Source organism: Bubalus kerabau, chromosome 18 (assembly GCF_029407905.1).
Source record: "Bubalus kerabau isolate K-KA32 ecotype Philippines breed swamp buffalo chromosome 18, PCC_UOA_SB_1v2, whole genome shotgun sequence".
Lineage (NCBI taxonomy): Eukaryota > Metazoa > Chordata > Mammalia > Artiodactyla > Bovidae > Bubalus > Bubalus kerabau.
Window position 1 is genome coordinate 10,211,187 of NC_073641.1, and position 17,214 is coordinate 10,228,400.

Below are 17,214 nucleotides of genomic sequence, written 5' to 3' on the forward strand. Positions count from 1 at the left end.
GCCTGGAAAACCTCATCCTTCATTGTCTCGAACCTTTCCTGCCCCGAGGAAAAAGAGTTAAGAGTCTTAAGCTGAAGCAGCTCTTCTGCCATCTGGGGCTCTGACTTGGTCGACCCTCTCCCAAATTATTGTAATCCTGAGTCTGGAATGGATATAGATCTGGTCAGGATGATGGCAGCTGCCTTCTGCTTCTGGGTGGCTTGGAATCTTCTGGGCAGGCCTAGTGGGGGCTGGGTGGAGGGAAGGAAGTTACCATCAGCAACCTGGCCGGCTCAGGGCAAAATTGAGGTCTTTCTCTCTCTATCCCCATCTCCCAACCGAATTTTACTCTTCAGAAATCATATTAGACATTTACACCTTAGTGTGAATATTAAGGTCATGTGTTAAGCTTCAGCTTTGATTGTAAAAGAACATAATTTATCCCCCATTAAAAGAATTTCGAGTATGTGAGCATGTGGAGGAGGCTCTGGGTGGGAAAGAGAGTTGAAGAAGAAATAGAAAACTTTCCTGAGTTAGATAGGGCAGGACAGAGGGGAAAAAAAATAAAAAAACCCACAAAACAAAACACTAGTGGAATCCCCTCAACCCCAGCAAGAGAGGTAGACCATGGAGAGTATATGGATTAGAGGCAGAAGAAAGATAAATGGAGGTTATTTTCCTTTAATAAACTGAGCTATCTGCTCTCTGCTTCAAAGAGAAGAGCAGATCACCTGCAGTTTCTACAGCATTTATCCTGAACTCTCAGGGACTCTGACCTCTCCCCTTTGTCTACCCTCAGGCTTTACCCAAGTGTTGACATTGAAAATGGTGGCTGTCCTGTTCAGACTCAGCCTTGGAAATGCTTACAAAGTGGGGGCAATTGTGAAGTCTATTAGAGGCACACAGCAGCTATGTCCCATCTCTGGTCAGTAGGCTTTGGTATTTACTGGTTTGCTTCTAGAAGAAATAGAAAGCAGTTTTTAGTTTTCTTTGTAAACAAGGAGGAGTTTTTTTAAAAAAAATACAAACCATTTTTCTGAGTATAAGATGATACATATGCTGTGTAAAAATGCAAACAAATACAGAAAAGGAGTAAAAAAGTCAAAACAACACCAAACTCAACATCTGACTCAAAAGTAAGGTGTTGTTAATACTTGTGAGAACCATTTCCTGGAGTGACTCTCTTTACATATGGGTGCATGTAGGTATACCTTTCCCCTCTGCGGCGGGGCCTGCATGTCTTCCTGTGTTCTGTATCAATAAATATGGATCTGCATCATATTTTCCTTTTCTGGGGTACATAATATACACACAGAAAAGTACACACATCATATGTGTACAGCACCACAAGTTTTCAAAAACTGAACACACCTATGTAACCAGTAGGCAGATTAAGAAACAGAACCTTTCCAGCATTCCAGAAATCTCTCTTGCCCACTCACAGTCACCACTCCTTTCCAAGACTTGTGTCCTGACTTCTGTCCTGAGTTCTACCAGCCTGGGATTAGCTGTGCCTGCTTTTGAACTTTACATATGGAATCATACAGAACCACTCTTTTTTTCCTTCATTCACTCCACATTCTGTTTGCAAGATTCATCCACATAATTATTGATCTGCCCTCACAAATATTTGGCTTTCTCTGCCTCCACATTTATGCATGACCCAGTCGGCTGCTATTAATGGACTTTTGGGCCTGGTTTGGGGCTATTAGACTAGGTCTGATGTCTGCATGCTTTTGCATGTCTGGTGGATGTATATACTGGGGATAGACATAGGAGGGGGATTGCTGGGTTGTAGGGTATGGGTATATTCAGATTCAGTAGATACTTCCAGTTGCATTATCATTTTTAATGTATTTATTTTTTAAATTAATTTTTATTGGAGTATAGTTGCTTTACAATGGTGTGTCGGTTTCTACTATATAGCAAGGTGAATCAGCTATACATGTACATGTATCCCCTCTTTTTTGGATTTCCTTTTCATTTAGGTGACCAGAGAGCTTTGAGTGAAGTTCCCTGCCATAAAAAGGAACAAAATTGTGTCATTTGCAGAGATGTGGATGGACCTAGAGACTGTCATATAGAGTGAAGTAAGTCAGAAAGAGAAAAACAAATATATGTTAATGCATATATGTGGAATCTAGAAAAATGCTATACGATGTTTTGCCATTTTTAATTGCCAGACTACATGGAATGCTGTTTTATTCATGTACCACATTTACTTATTTATTTAACCAGACTCCTATTATGGACACTTATTTTGCTTTCTAAGTTTTTCTGTTAAACATAATAGAGGGACTGAATATGTACAAGACAGAGAGAAACTGCTCTCCCATGCTTAAAATTAGAGCCCAGGCATGCTGAAATTTGTGTGGCTTGGGTAATTTTCACCTGTCGTGTCATAGATGTCTTTCTGCTAAATTGCTTCCGTCGTGTCCAACTCTTTGAGACCTTATAGACTGTAGCCCACCAGGCTCCTCTGTCCATGGGATTATCCAGGCAAGAATACTGGAGTGGGTTGCCCTGCCCTTCTCCAGGGGATCTTCCCAACCCAGGGATTGAACCCGTATCTCCTGCGACTCCTGCATTGCAGGCAGATTCTTTACTGCTGAACCACCTGAGAAGCCCCTGTTGTGTCATACAAGGGAGAATAAAGCCCCAAAGTCTTGGTTTCATTTTTATTTATCCATATTTATGGTTATGACCTGGGTGGGTGGGGAGAAATGAAATTATTTCCAATAATCATTTTAAGACCTTATGTTTGTTTGATGATGAATCATTTTCAAAGAAGGGAACAGATAAGGAATAGAAGGCCCCCACTCCTCTCAAATAGAAAAGGAGAAATTTGGCATCCAGTTGGGTACCTGGGCTTATATCACATTTCTCTTTCTAGATGGTCCTATGCAAGTATTCCTTAGTGAGTGAAGTTAAGTCAAGCAAGTTAGAGTGTTTTTACATTATTTTTCCCATATTATTAGTCATTCTCTATTGATAGGCATTTGACAGCATTGCTGATTAATTTCTTCTGTTCATTCAACAAATATTTCATTAAGCACCTACTTACTGTGAGCCAGTCACACTTCTAGGGTTGGGGATACACCAATAAACAATACAGACAGAAGTCCCTGTTCTTGGGATCTCCCTTTACAGCAGAGCTTAATTTTTTAGAAACATTGGGAGTAGTTCCTATGTTCATAAGAGGACGATCCTGGGTAAGTATTTTCTTTATTTTGGTTTTCTTATGTCTGTCAGAAAGTTTGATTAAAGACTTTGGAGACCACTGACATGACCTGAGACTCAGCTCTTATCCTCTGAACATTGGTTTCTCATCTGAAAAATAAACATGATGATGCCTCATTAGAGGAATTGTGAGTATTACATAGATAGCATATATAAAAGACTGTGTCTGGTATATGCTAAGTGCTTACTGCATGGTCACCATTACCATTAGTATGTGCTCTATGGACATAATAAAAATGTATGAAGTATGATATTGAACCCCACTGGGGTTCAATATCTACTCAAGAGGCCAGACTAAAAGGCAAGAAATAATCACTGAGCAGTACCAAGAGGATGTAATTAAGTGGTTCAGTAAATTGTAGGGTGTTAACTATAAATGCCATAGGAATTCAGAGGAGGAAAAGATGGATTTGGGCTGGTGGAGGTTGGACCGGTGCCTGGCTCTGCAGGAGAGGGATAGAGAAGATTTGGAGGGTCCCTCCAGGTCCCAGAGACGAGATGGGAATGAATGAGAAGTCGGCCAGATGGAAAGCTAGCGTCCAGTCATGATGGGTGTGGAGAAGCTGGCCGTGGAATTTAGACTCAGTATGTAAAGAAAGAATAGAGACCTGCCTTAAAAATCCCACCCAGGTCAATCTAGGTCAAGGAAGGAGAGGAACATACTCCTCTTTTTCATGCTGAGTCCTCGCCCAGATGATGGAAGGCTGATGGGTGGGTCATCGGGGGGCGGGGGGCGGGTCTTATTTCAGTTGGGTGGGGAGACGTTATACTCTCTTGACAACTCCTCACCACACTAGTCAGGGATTAAGTTAGCCGGGTTGTAAAAAACACTTAAATAAGCAGCTTGGTTTTGAATGTTAATGTCAGGGTATACTGTAACCTACAAGTTCTAGCCCACGAGGATGGCATGTACTTTTGGTTTGCCAGTTTGGGGCAGGATGTTATAAGAGTATTTGGCAGAGGCATCGAGAGAACAAATACAAGCCTTTTGTGCATCTTTCCCACCTCTCTGCCACCTTCCTCACAGCGCTGATGGGGTGCGGGGCGCTGGCAGTGCCCCTGCACTTCAACGCCGGCTTCACAGTCTGGCCCAAGGATTCTGTGATCCCTGTTTCCTGCTTCCACCCCTGGTGTACGAATAACCATCACACAGAGTGTTCAGAAGACATACAATCAGGCATGCCCAGTTGTTAAAAGGATCCTTTACACTCAGTCTTATTTAAATCCAGGAGACACAAAGCACTGCACAAATACCAACTCTGTAGCTTTCTTCAAAACCCAGATCAGGGGAAGGTCATAGAATGAAGTTAGACAATCCCAGAGGGTTGATTTTATCATACACTATGGTTGGGAACCTGAGTGGAAAAGCATCAGAATATAATAATCCAATCAAGGTATCAGGGTTATGAAATCATGTTCCTACTTTTCAGATTAAAAATGAAAGCAGAGAGCAAACAGATCTTCTGGATTTGCAATCAGATAATCAGAAAGTCTGGCCAAGGGAAAAGGCCAGACAGAGAAGTAGATCCCTGAAATCCTCCAGCAAATGACGCTGCTGCTGCTGCTGCTGCTAAGTCAGTTCAGTTGTGTCCGACTCTGCACTCCCCCGGCCCTGGGATTCTCCAGGCAAGAACACAGGAGTGGGTTGCCATTTCCTTCTCAATGCATGAAAGTGAAAAGTGAAAAGTGAAGTCGCTCAGTCTTGTCCAGCTCCTAGCAACCCCATGGACTGCAGCCCGCCAGGCTCCTCCATCCATGGGATTTTCCAGGCAAGAGTACTGGAGTGGGGTGCCATTGCCTTCTCCGGCAAATGATGCTACCTGGCTGCAATCTGAGGCGGGTGATGAAATCTCTCTAATCAAGCAGTGGTAAGATATATATAGCTTACCACTATATATATATATATATATATATATATATATAGTTACATTTACCATCTTATCACTTTTATGTGTATAGTTCAGCATATAGTCTCCATAGTCCTTCTGATGTTACAAAACTAAAACTCTATGCTCACTAAACAGCAACTTCCTATTCCTCTCTCCCCCCAGCCCCTGGCTACTACCATTCTACTTTCTGTCTCTATGATTTTCACTACTCTAGGTGTCTTATATAAGTTGGCTCATTCAGTATTTATCTCTTTGTGACTTTCCTGTCTCACTTGGCATAATGTCCTGCAGCTTCATCCATGTTGTAGCATGTGTCAGAATTTCATCCCTTTTAAAGGCTGCATAATATTCCACTCTATCTCTGTACCACACTTTGCTTATTCAGTTATCCATCAATGGACAACCATGTTCATTTATTTTTAAGACTATTTTTTAATTGACTATTTTGTGTAGGTTACATATTCACATGGTTTGAAATTCAAACTGTATGAAAAAGTAAATGGTGAGACTCTCTCTTCTGCTCTTATTCCCCAGCCACCCATTAATAGTTCCTTTCTCCAAAAGCCACAGGTATAGCTCACTTAAGATCCTTCCAGAGTAGTTTATACATATATGTACAAATGGTAGCATAATATACATGCTGTTTTGGCAACTTGCTTCTTTGATTTAATGTTCTTTGAGGGTGTTTACATACATAGGAAGTATGCTCACATGTGCATATGCATACACGTGTACATGGCTGCATAGTATTCTACACCACAATTGACTTGTTAAGTCCTCTATTGATGGATATTCAGGTTGCTTAAAATCTTTGCAAATAATTTGACAATGAATAAGTAACACTTGTCATTTTACACAAGTGTGAATATTGGAAGGGTAAATTCTTAGAAGTGGAATTATTTCACCAAATGTCAAAAGATGAAATTGTGATATACATTGCCAATTGCCTTTCATAGGGGTTGCATCCATTTCTACCCCCAACAGCCATGTGTGAGAGTTTGTTTCTTCACATCTTTTTTTATGTGTTGAATCATTTGTTATTATTATTTGTTAAATATAAGTAGCTCAAACTCTAGAAATGTTATAAACTATGCCATAAGCCAGGAAAAAATTGCATTCTTATTTCTTTCTCTTTCTCCTTACCTCTCCTTGGGCAATTTTTGGGCTCAATTTCTGCATCTCTGGCTAGACAGATTCAAATTGCAATAATAGGGAGTGTGGATGGGTGAGAGCTGGTCCTGGGATAGGGAGATTTTTGTTTGAGTCATCGAAGAGGACAGGTTGAAGGTGAGTGAATACTCTTGTCTAGTGGCTGTTCCATGGCCTCCATGAAATGGTTCTGTGGCATGTAGCATCTTCCGAGCAGATGTCCACATCACAAATCTCCACAATTAGCCCTAATTGGCCACCTCCTTAATCTAAGCCGGAAATATAACTTCCCAGCTTACAGGCCCTTCCTCCAGGCCAGAGGCCAGCCTCCCATAGCAGTAGGACCCTCCGGGAAAGTCTATCGCTACAGCCCTATTGGGTTCTTGCTGCGATAAAGACCAACACCATCATGCTTGATCTTTGACAAACACTGCCTTCTTTTTAAAAGCTATTTCAAAGAGAGATGTTTTGAATTCTCTGATTTCCTTGACAGCAAATGATCTAAGTGCCACCTGGTACTGTAAATCCAGACAGCAGATTGAAAGAGTGGGGCTAGGACCTCGACAATCCCTTCTGGCCAAGCATATAGCAGGGGCTTCCTAGGTGTTCCTGAGGTATATACTCCTCCCTCTATCCTCACTGCTACTCGACCGGGTGTTATCCTGCCCATTGTGTCATCAAAATTCAAAAGAAGCAAAGCAACCTGCTCCAGATAATAGAGCTAATGAATAGGGATCTAGCTTTAAAGTTGGTGCTGCTCCCACAACTCCCCTCGCCTTCCTGTAGCCTACTACAAAGCTGTAGTCTTTGCTTCCGCAGTGCCTGCCTGTCCAGAGTGCCCCACCCGATCTGGAGCAGACAGTCCGGAGGCCTGGAATGCACCCAGCAGAGCTGCTAGTGGACTCAGGCCAGCTCCAGACACTCTTCCTCAAGGCCTGGCAGATCCTGGGGGGTTTCAGAGCAGCTGGAGGAAGAGGGAGACAAAAAGAAGGTCCCACCTGGCATTCACAGAGAGTGTAGGGGTCCAAACCAAGCCTTGAACACTGCCCTCTGTCTGGACTGCCACTCCCCCTGTGCCCCTCTGCAGCCCTTGGCCCCCGCCTCCTTTGAAATCACCCTTAAAGTGTTGCTAACTCTATTCACGGGCCAAGTCCTCCTCTTCTGCCTTCCAGAACATCCACTGTTAACACACTGACTTAGAAAACTGTTTCCTTGTTTGTCACCAGATTAGGGAGCTCCTTGAGGGCAATGTTTAACATTCACTTTTGCTCACTTTTGTTGCCCCAGGTCCTTACTCGCAATAGACCTGTCGGAAAGTTTGTTGACCTGAACTGAAATGTCTCATGTGATTGAACAGTAGGTGGACAAGCACAGGAATCAAAGGTGAAGCCAGAAGACCAGGTGGGGAGGTAGGCAGCAGAGTTGGGGGGGATGGTCCCCGGCTTTCATCAAGGGCCTGGGGAAAATGCTGGAGGCCTTTCCATGCCACTGCTTTTTTTTTTTTTTTTCTATTTTCACCCTTTATTGGGAATACAGAGCAATATTACAGTCTTGGATCATTAAATGAACAAATGTGGCTGATACAATATTGACAAGCACACCTGAATTCTGGGATTAGGTGGTTTTCCAGAAGTGGGTAGGAGCAAAAACAGGTGCGAGATCTTCTTAAGAGAACCACATTACTCAGCCGCCACAGGGTGTTTTGTCTTCAACTCAGTAATGGCTGGAAGGAGTGCCAGTCCTGGTCAACCATCCATGATCTTCATCACAGCAAGCTGGAATCTCTAGTTTTTCAAATGAGTTGTAGATAAAAGAGTAAATGCCTCCAGACTGACTTATAAATTGATCAGGGTGACTACTCAAGTGTCCTCCGTTTGTAAACTAGCAGAATCTTCAGAGTGATTGTTGGAGCACAGAGCCTTTCATGTGCTCCCAGTTATTATATAGAGCATAGAGGCTTATAAACGTTAGTCCTGCTAGACCACCTCGTGCTGCCCCTCGAAGACCACCTGTACATTTATACAACATGCCTGTCATGGTTCCAGCTGCTACTGTGTTAAGGTCATCTTCTGCGCCTCTTGTTTTCTCAATGATGACACCAAATGCACAGTCATGGGTGGACAGCTTTGGCTGTAGGAAAAGGATCAGAGGAGACCATGTCTCAGTATTCCCCTGTCCCCGACATAAGCCCATCCTGCCTATTTCAACCCCACAGAGCTCTGGTTTTCTTCCAACTCCAAAGCATTCTCTCTGCACAGCCTCACAGTCGGCCTGTCCTTATGGGTTCTGACTTCTGACCTGGGTTTTCTCCCTCCAAGTAATAACAGCAAGCACAATCTATGTGTCCAACTCTGTTCTAAGCCTGGATATGTCATTGAATCCTCATGGTGACCCTATATATAGGGTGCTGTTTTTATACCCTTCTACAGAAGAGGAATGGAAAAAAAGCGCAGAAAAGTTAGTTAAGTTGCCCCAAGCCACATAATAGGGCCCACATTCAAACTCAGGCAGTTTGGTTTCAGAATCCATGCTCTTCTGACCATCCTAAGTGGAATGCAAGCCCCTTAAGGGCCACAGTCCCATCTGCTCCCCGTGAACCCATGGACCCTGTGCAGTAGTAAGAATCTCAGTAACATCCCTAAAGAACAGTGGGCGATGGAGTTGCTGCCTCAGACCTGCCATGGACCTGGCTCTGTCATAGTGTAGGTTATGGGGCACTGGGGCCCCCAGAAACTTTTAATATGTCCTTTTATGAGTTTCACAGCCAAGGCCATTTGGGGGTATATGGCACATCTTCCTTCTTCCTCACAGTCCTCCCTGTTCTGCAGTTCTACACTGACATGTCCCCCGCAGTAAGGGAAGGACCTTTGCCCCGGGTGTGCCAGCGTGTGTGCCTGCCCTCCGGTAAGGACACACCAAAGCCGTGCCAGCTGGAGTCTTACTAACCTGAAAGCCCTGCAGTCGGGCTTTTCCCATATCACCTTCAGTCTAGAAAGTGGATGCCAGAACCAGAGCTTCATGGGCTGGGGGTATCCTGTCCTTGCTGGTCCACTGCCTTAGATGGACCTGGGGGTTGGAGAAAGCAGATGTTTAGCTTTGCAAACAAGTGGGGATTTACACAGTCAATTACCCTCCACCCCCCAACCCCAACACCAACCACTCCCTGCCAGCTGCTGCTCATTCACTTTGAATTCTTAAGAGGGAGAGGAAAAAAAGAGATGGACCTCCTAGGGCAGCATAAACTAAGTCCTGCCCAGCTCACCCCCAAGGTGTGCAACCCAGCAGAGCTATCCTGAGGGTCTCCCTCCTAACCAGGCTGTGGGGTTTGCTCTGCATTAAGCACAGTTAGTGCCAGGAGGGTTTGGACTCTCATCTGGAAGAGAGTCATGCATTCTGCCATTCCGGAGGCCAAAACCAGCCCTAAACACTACACAGAGGACACTTAGGTTCTCCACTGGCCACCTGATGCTGGGGCTTCTCAATCACTCCTCCAACCATCCCACCCCCTTGATATCAGCTCAGGGTGATTTATGCCAGGTTAGAAGTAAAGAGGCTTCTTTTAGTTATTTCACTCCGTACGCCTCCTGCAGGGTGGCCAGCTGGTAGAATGCCCCTGTGGGCTGCTCAGGTTTTCATATGCATTTGCCAAGGCTCCCACTGATACAAATGTCATGGCTGGTCTGGAATTCGAAGTTTAAATTCCTTGATTTGGGTCAACTCTTTTTGCACAGTGAACCTGCTGACAGTCTGCACAGAATGAGCAGGTATGAACTCTGATTCTAAAAGGACATGACAGCTCTTCAAAGAAAGACATCAGAACTTGAGTATGTACAGTGGTCACTTGTGAGGTCAACGGACAGTTTTCTTGCCCAGAACAGTTTTGGAATCTGTCTCTGGAACTCCAGGACTGACAGTCTCTTCTTTTGCATGCCTGAGGAGTAGCATAAATTTCCTTTTTTGAAAGTGGATTTAATTTTTGGAAACGTTCAAAAATAATTCAGAGCCAAGTCTGGTGAATCAGGCCAGTGACCAAGTTGGGTGAGACCATTTGGGACTTAAAAATAAAAAAGCACAGTTATCAAGTAATGTATATAATATTCCTTCTGGACTGGCTCTAAAGATCTGCAAAAAAAAGAGAATAGAACTGTTTCAGGCAGTCACAGTCTCCCACAGAATTGAAATCTACTTTGAAGCTAACATCTACTTGACTGAAAAGGTTGTGAGTTACTTGTTTGAAAATATAAAAGTCAGTTTCCTTATTACTTAAAATCATACACATGTATGTAAAAACTCCTCCTGTTGAACAACCATGTGATTTTGTTGGTGTATAAGCTTATTAACCAGCACTGTTTTTCCTGTATTTATCATAGGCCATGAATTTATTTCAATAGTCCTACCGCTGCTCCTGAGTTTTCCTTGGCGGCCATCCAGTTCCTGAATGTACTGCCGAGCAAGGAGCAAGTAGTTTATCATAACAAGAGGCTGGGATTATTGTTGAGAAAAGCAGAGGGAGGTCGTATCTGCACTGCCGGCCAGGCCAGCTGAGCTGCAGAGGAGAGAGGTGGGCCCCTGCTCTGGGCTTCTTTCCTGTCCAGAGCAGTCTTCCAGGGTCAGCCATCCCATGCCATCCAGTTCACTTCATTGTGAGTCACTGGGTCCTAAACCTGAGCTTGGCATTGGGTTTGGCACCTGAGAAGGTTGAAAGAGAAGGCAAGTACTACAAAGAAGGTGCAAATTGAAGAAAAAAAAAAAGGCACAGGGTAATCAGGAGGGAAAGATCTCCTGTCAGAGGCAAAAAAAAGGGATCCCAGAAGGAGGTGACATCCGGACCCCAGCCTGCAGAGGGTGGTGTGGGGGGGTGGCCAGAGCCCAGGTTGGTGTAGAACCCGCAGCCTCCTGTGCCTTCCCGAGAGCGGCGTTCCCAGCTCAGCCATGACAGCTGGGCCAGGGCTGCAGATGGGATTACAGCATTAGGTGAGAAGTTAATCACAAACATGAATCAGCCTTGTTTTTTCCTTCTCGGCTAGGCTCTGAGCCCTGCAGGGGGTGGGCAGGGCCCCTCGCTGGATGTACAGGAAATCATACTGGCGGGGGGAAACATGAAGCCAGCCATTTCTCACCGGGGCCAAGCCGTTACCTGTGTTTGGAGAGTACAGGGGAATTTACTGCATTACAGAGGAAGAGAATCCCCTCAGGGTGGCAGGCAGGAAGAGGAACCATTTCAGGGGCCAAGTGGCTTCTTGGGTTCCACACGGGCCGTGACCCCCAGGCAGGTTTTCATTTCAGTGAGCCCCACCCCCACCCCTGCTCTGAAGCTCCCACTACATTGAGCTGCATTTGGGTTGGAAACCCTTTTATGGCTAAGGGTTCTGTCCTCTTGTCTCCCACCCCTGGAAGGTCACCTTAGATAGAAAACCTACTTCTCATCCAAACTAACAGGACTGGGTTAGGACCCATGGTTCTGCCAAAAATCCTTCCCTCCCCAGCCCTCTTCTGGAATGTCCTACACTCTCAGCTGCCCTTACATTCACTCATATTCTTCCTTCTTTACTCTGGAACATCCCACTTATCATCTAGTATTTGTAGACTGGCTGTCACTCACGTAGACAGATGGCTGATGGCATTGACCTCCTCTGCTCTGGAACCCCCTTGCCCTCAGCTTTCACATTCGATAAATGCCGCCCCTTTGCCTCCACATGGACCTGACAGGCCAGCTGTCCAGTGAATGCTATCCTGACCTCAGAGTCACACCATCACAAAATATTTCCCTCCTTCTGAATTCTGCTTGCAAAAGTCCTCAGTTGGCAGCAGTTCTTTATTTATTTGTCTGCAGCAAATCTTAGTTCCAGCACACAGGATCTTTTCGTTGTGGTATGTGGGATTTAGTTCCCTGACCAGGGACTGAACCCCGGGCCCCCTGCTTTGGGATCGCGGAGTCTTAGCCACTGGACCACCAGGAAAGTCCCTCTTGCAGTTCTTTACAAAGAAAAGATCTATGTCATCAGAAGAAAGTAACCCTCATCAGAATCTTAGTTAATCTCCATAGGTAGCCAGGATGGCTAAGGATTTCACTTCTTTGCTTCTTTCATTTTTTAAAGTATTAAAGTTATTGCACATTATGTAATTAACCAGAAAATGTTATCAAGTCTGACTTTGCAGGTCATTGCACAAGCCTGCAAATATTCAAGAATTCCATTTAGATCTGGGTTTGAATGCCACATCTTTATGCAGCCAAGGAAGGCTGATACTCCTCTTCTGCCCCCAGGAAGTCTCATCTGAGAAGCAGGCAGTAGGGAGCGCTAGAACCAATGAGGTTTCTTACCATAAAAACTCAGAGTCAGTCAGTCCACCACTGGAGTCAAAACACAAGTGGACTTTGGCAGTCTGATGCAAAGGGAGAACTTGCAAAGGAAGTGGGATGGTGCAGAGGACAGATCAGGGAGTGAGCTGCCACAGGAAAGGGTCAAAATGATGTGATGAGCAGACACCAATATGTGTCCTTCCAGCCTGGACAAACGGACACCAGAGGTTATGCACACACAATACCCTCAAAGTCAGAATCACTTGTTATCAACAAAGCCCACAGTCACCTCCGGGCAAAAGCAAGAAGATCACACACAGACATACATGCACACACTGACCTGAGACATGGATAAACAAGCACACTGTCCAAAGCCATCACCTCTCTGGAACAGACTGCAGGGGTCCTCTCGCAGGCCTCTCCTGGTGTCTTTCAAACCTAATTATTTTCTCAGACCTCTGTCTTGACATTCAACACAACTGAGCACTATAGCAGACCATCTCAGGCAGGATTTGCCGGGACTGTGGGGTTGGCATCTTTCCTTGGGAAGAGGCAGTGGAGCTCAGGAGGCCTGGTGCAGTGACGGGCGGGGGCAGGGGATGCTGTGCCCAAGGCAGGATGCAAGGATGAGCACTCACACTTGAAAACCTCTGAGCTGACCTCAGGAGCCAAGTTCACAAGAGTCCCAGGGAAGTTGGCCGTGTTGTGCTGTGGTTTCCTTAGGACAAGGCAAGCTCACTGGGGAGCAGCCTGTGGTGATGGGGAACGGGGAGATTCAACACTTATGAGTTTTTAACTTTCCAGTGACACTTGGGAACAAGCCCCTGGGAAACTGAGGTCATGGTCGGTTCTTTAAAAACCCTGCAATCTGGCCAACTTCTAATGAAAATTCTTCTCCTATGCACCAGAGAGCCCCCAGGAGAGTCACCTGAGTGAAGCCCTCCTCAGTCTTCAGTGGCTGATAATTCCAGCCCGGCTGTAATTCTCATTCCAGGTACATGAAAGAGATTTTCACACACACACACATGCACACACACACCCCTGCACCCACAGATTGAAGGATTTGTGGCTATGGAGCTAACACGTCCTGAAGACGTAGCTAAGGAAACGTCCAGGTGGAGGGCCCGCAGCTGGCAGCTTCTGTTCCCATCCATTCTGTCCAGCAGCAACTGCTCAGCGGCCAGAGGGGAGCTGCATTGCACACAGGAGGAACCAGAGGCCTTTCCAGAGCAGCCAAGTGCTTATCCACAAGGGAGAGGTCTGGTGCCAGGGCTGAAGGGAGATCTCAGAATGTTCAGTCAAAAAGCAATCTACTAATGGCCCTACAACCCCCAGAAGGCCCAGCGCCTTCTTCGATGCAGGAGACACAGCTTGAACAGCAGAGCTCCCTCCTCATCCAACATTTATAACACAATCCATCCATTCAGCGTGCTTCCCCAATCGGAAGATACTTCTAGAGCATGTAAATGCTGATGAGAAAGAACCAGTCAGAGAAAGAGGCTGAAGACACAGGAGACAACAAGGATGATCAATGGGAAGAGATTTGTGAGGAGGCAGGAAGCTGGAATCCAGAGGACAAGAGCAGGGTTTGATCACAAGCAGGGAAGGGAGGCCATTTCACTCAGATGCCATCGGGTTTGTAGGTTTGGTGGTGGGAAGGAAGGAGTCTGAGGCTGTCCGCATCCCATCCAGTGGTGTGTAGGCAAGAGTGGTCTTATGCCACCTGAGTGTTTTTGCAAGTGCAAAGTTAGAGTTAGATAAGCTCTGATTAGAGTATACTAATTTTTCTAAATTTTTCTAATTTTTCACTTTGGAGGCTTAGAGTTAATCAGAGAAGCTGGGAAACGTCACGGGGCTGTCACTTTGTAGAGTACCCAGAGAAGGCAGGTCCAGCAGATTCTAGGGGCAGAGCCCCTGACCAGGCACATGTCCAGGGACCATGGAGCAGCCATCAGCCTAGAGCCTGGGGCTCAGTCAGTAAGCAGGCCACGGGGAGCTGCTGGAGAGCTGATACCGTGTTCGACCACAAAATCCCTTAAAAGTGATTATTCAAATGATGCCCTTTCTCTATCAATTTGTAAAATAATATATACCCTGTTTGTCTTAAATGAGAGCACCTCATTTGTTTTTACAATGCTGCTCACACATCTGGTACTCAGTGAGTGAATAAATGGACTTGACTCTCTAAAGAATGAGAACATACCTGTGGAGTAAAAAAGAAAAACAAACTGGGAATGACTGAAAATCTACTGAGGCAATCTCTACTTCCTCTCAATCCTTAGGGATTACAGGGTTAATTTCACATTTGAGTTAAGGATTTTAAATCCTTAACTCTGCCACCTATCCACTGTTAATATCTTGTTTATATAGCCTTTTGGGTATTTTTTTCCTATGAATATATTCTTTTCTTCCTTCTACTTTGCAGAAAAAGAATCTAACTGCACATCTTCTCTTGGGAGCTGCTGTTTGTCTCTTAGCCATGCATTGTAGACAACTTGATCCAGTGTCAACAAGTGTACCATACTAAGGTAGAGTGGATACATGGATAGACATGAGATCACCACCCACATGAGTGTAAAATGCTAAGAGAAGGGAAATCTGGGGGACATTTGCATTTAATGGGCGGGTAGAAACAGAGGGACCCATGAAAGGCCAGAGTGGGCCGACAAGATGAGGGAAACTATGGTGAAGTGGAGTCACAGAAGAAAGGAAGGGGAAAAGTCCATGGAGGAGGAGGAAGCCAGTGGTCCCTGCCAAGCTGCTGAGAGGTCCAGGGAGCCAAGGGCTGAGAGGGAGAGTTTGATTCAGCAAGAATAGATTCACTTACTTTGTAATTTCCTACTCCCCCCAAATTCCTCATGTTATAAAATGAGAAGAGGTTTTTGTTCTGTCTACCAACTGGACAGGAACCTTCCTTAGCCTAAAGTGATGGTGTGAAGTTAGTGTTTTGAAAGGGTTTGGTTAGAATCACATTTGGCTGCCTTTAGGACAAATTCGCAGAGAAGGCAATGGCACCCCACTCCAGTACTGTTGCCTAGAAAATCCCACGGACGGAGGAGCTTGGTAAGCTGCAGTCCATGGGGTCGCTAAGAGTCAGACACGGCTGAGCGACTTCACTTTCACTTTTCACTTTCATGCATTGGAGAAGGAAATAGCAACCCACTCCAGTGTTCTTGCCTGGAGAATCCCAGGGACGGGGGAGCCTGGTGGGCTGCCGTCTCTGGGGTCGCACAGAGTCGGACACGACTAAAGCGACTTAGCAGCAGCAGCAGCAGCAGCAGGACAAATTTGAAGACAGTCTTAGCCAAATGGGTTTTATTTTGCTCAACTGAGAAAAAGTTTTGAGAGGGGGCACTCAAGGGATGTTCAAGGTAGTCACCAAGGACCCATACCCCTTACAGCTGTTTATTCCACCAATCTTAGTGTGAGGGTTTCATTCTCATGGTTGCAAAGTGCCTGGTCTGCCTCCAGTCTTCATTCCCACCAAGAAGACAGAAAAAGGAACGTGCCAAATTCGCATATCATCTGAGGGTTTTCATAAAAAAACCCATCCCATAAACTTGGTTTATAGATCATTAGCCAGTACTGGGTAGCATGGCTGCTCCCATATATACAAGACTCTGAGGATAGGAATATTTTCACCTGAGCACATTGCTAATCATTTCTTGGCAAGGAGAATGGATGCTGGGGGAACAGCCAGCAGTATCTTCTATGGGGTGATTATATTAAGCCTGAACATAACAGCATGCAGCCTTCTTAGATTTATTACTTTTTTGTGAGAGACATAAAAATATTAAAGCATTCCATTTGATTCTAATTCTACCAGGAAGTAAAGAATAAATCACCATCAGTCTTGGGCCAGTTTTCCTCATAAAGTGGGGGAGTTAGAGGGATTAGTGTCAGCTAAACCTCTGGGTTCCAGCTCTTTGGGTTTTACATATATATATATGTTTTACTAATATATATATTTTTAATTAAATTCCACCTTGCAAAAGTAGGTGGAAAATCCAAACACAGCAAGTTGCTAGGAGACCTAAGGGCTTTTATTGGGTGAGCTGCTTGGGGCCTAGATGATGGAATTTCTCTCACCTGATGACAGACATGCCTGACACCTGTTTAATTTCCAGAGCCACGTGGAGGTGGGCAGTTTCAGTTCTGCACATCGAAAGCCACCCCATCGCCCGGCCTCGGTGAGTTCTGCAGGAAGAGCTGCTGCCCGAGCTCTGAGGTGAGAGCAGAAGGTAAGCTGCAGAGGTAGAGAAAAGGCTTCTCCACCTTTCTTCATGAAGCCGTAAGCCTGCCAGAGCAGCTCCATTTTTCTCCAGGGACCCTCTGCCCTCTCCCTGTTATGGCTCCCTCCCTGGGGTGCTGGTTTCCACACAGTGTGGGCTGCCGTCTATGGGGTCGCACAAAGTCTGACAGGACTGAAGCGACTTAGCAGCAGCAGCAGCAGCAGCAGAGCTGCTAAGAGAAAGGGTCTGTGAGCAGCAGCCCGAAACACCTGAGGCCATCTGTGGAGGCCAGGATCAATTTGCTTCTCCTCCAAGCCCATGCCGTTTCTCTGCCCCACTCCCTGCCCTCCGCACCCCCACCCCTCCATTGCTAGAATAATATCTTTGTTAGCTAAATTGAGCACATGCCAGATGCAGTCCATCT

General features: G+C 45.5%; 1 long non-coding RNA gene across 1 annotated transcript; it reads right to left on the minus strand.

Annotated features, from left to right (window-relative positions):
* Positions 1–7,749: 7,749 nt before the first annotated feature.
* Positions 7,750–9,330, minus strand: LOC129632991 (uncharacterized). Its single transcript, XR_008704788.1, has 2 exons — positions 9,204–9,330; positions 7,750–8,387 (listed from the first exon to the last, which is right to left on the minus strand). It is a non-coding gene; the product is annotated as an uncharacterized LOC129632991 (long non-coding RNA).
* Positions 9,331–17,214: the final 7,884 nt, after the last annotated feature.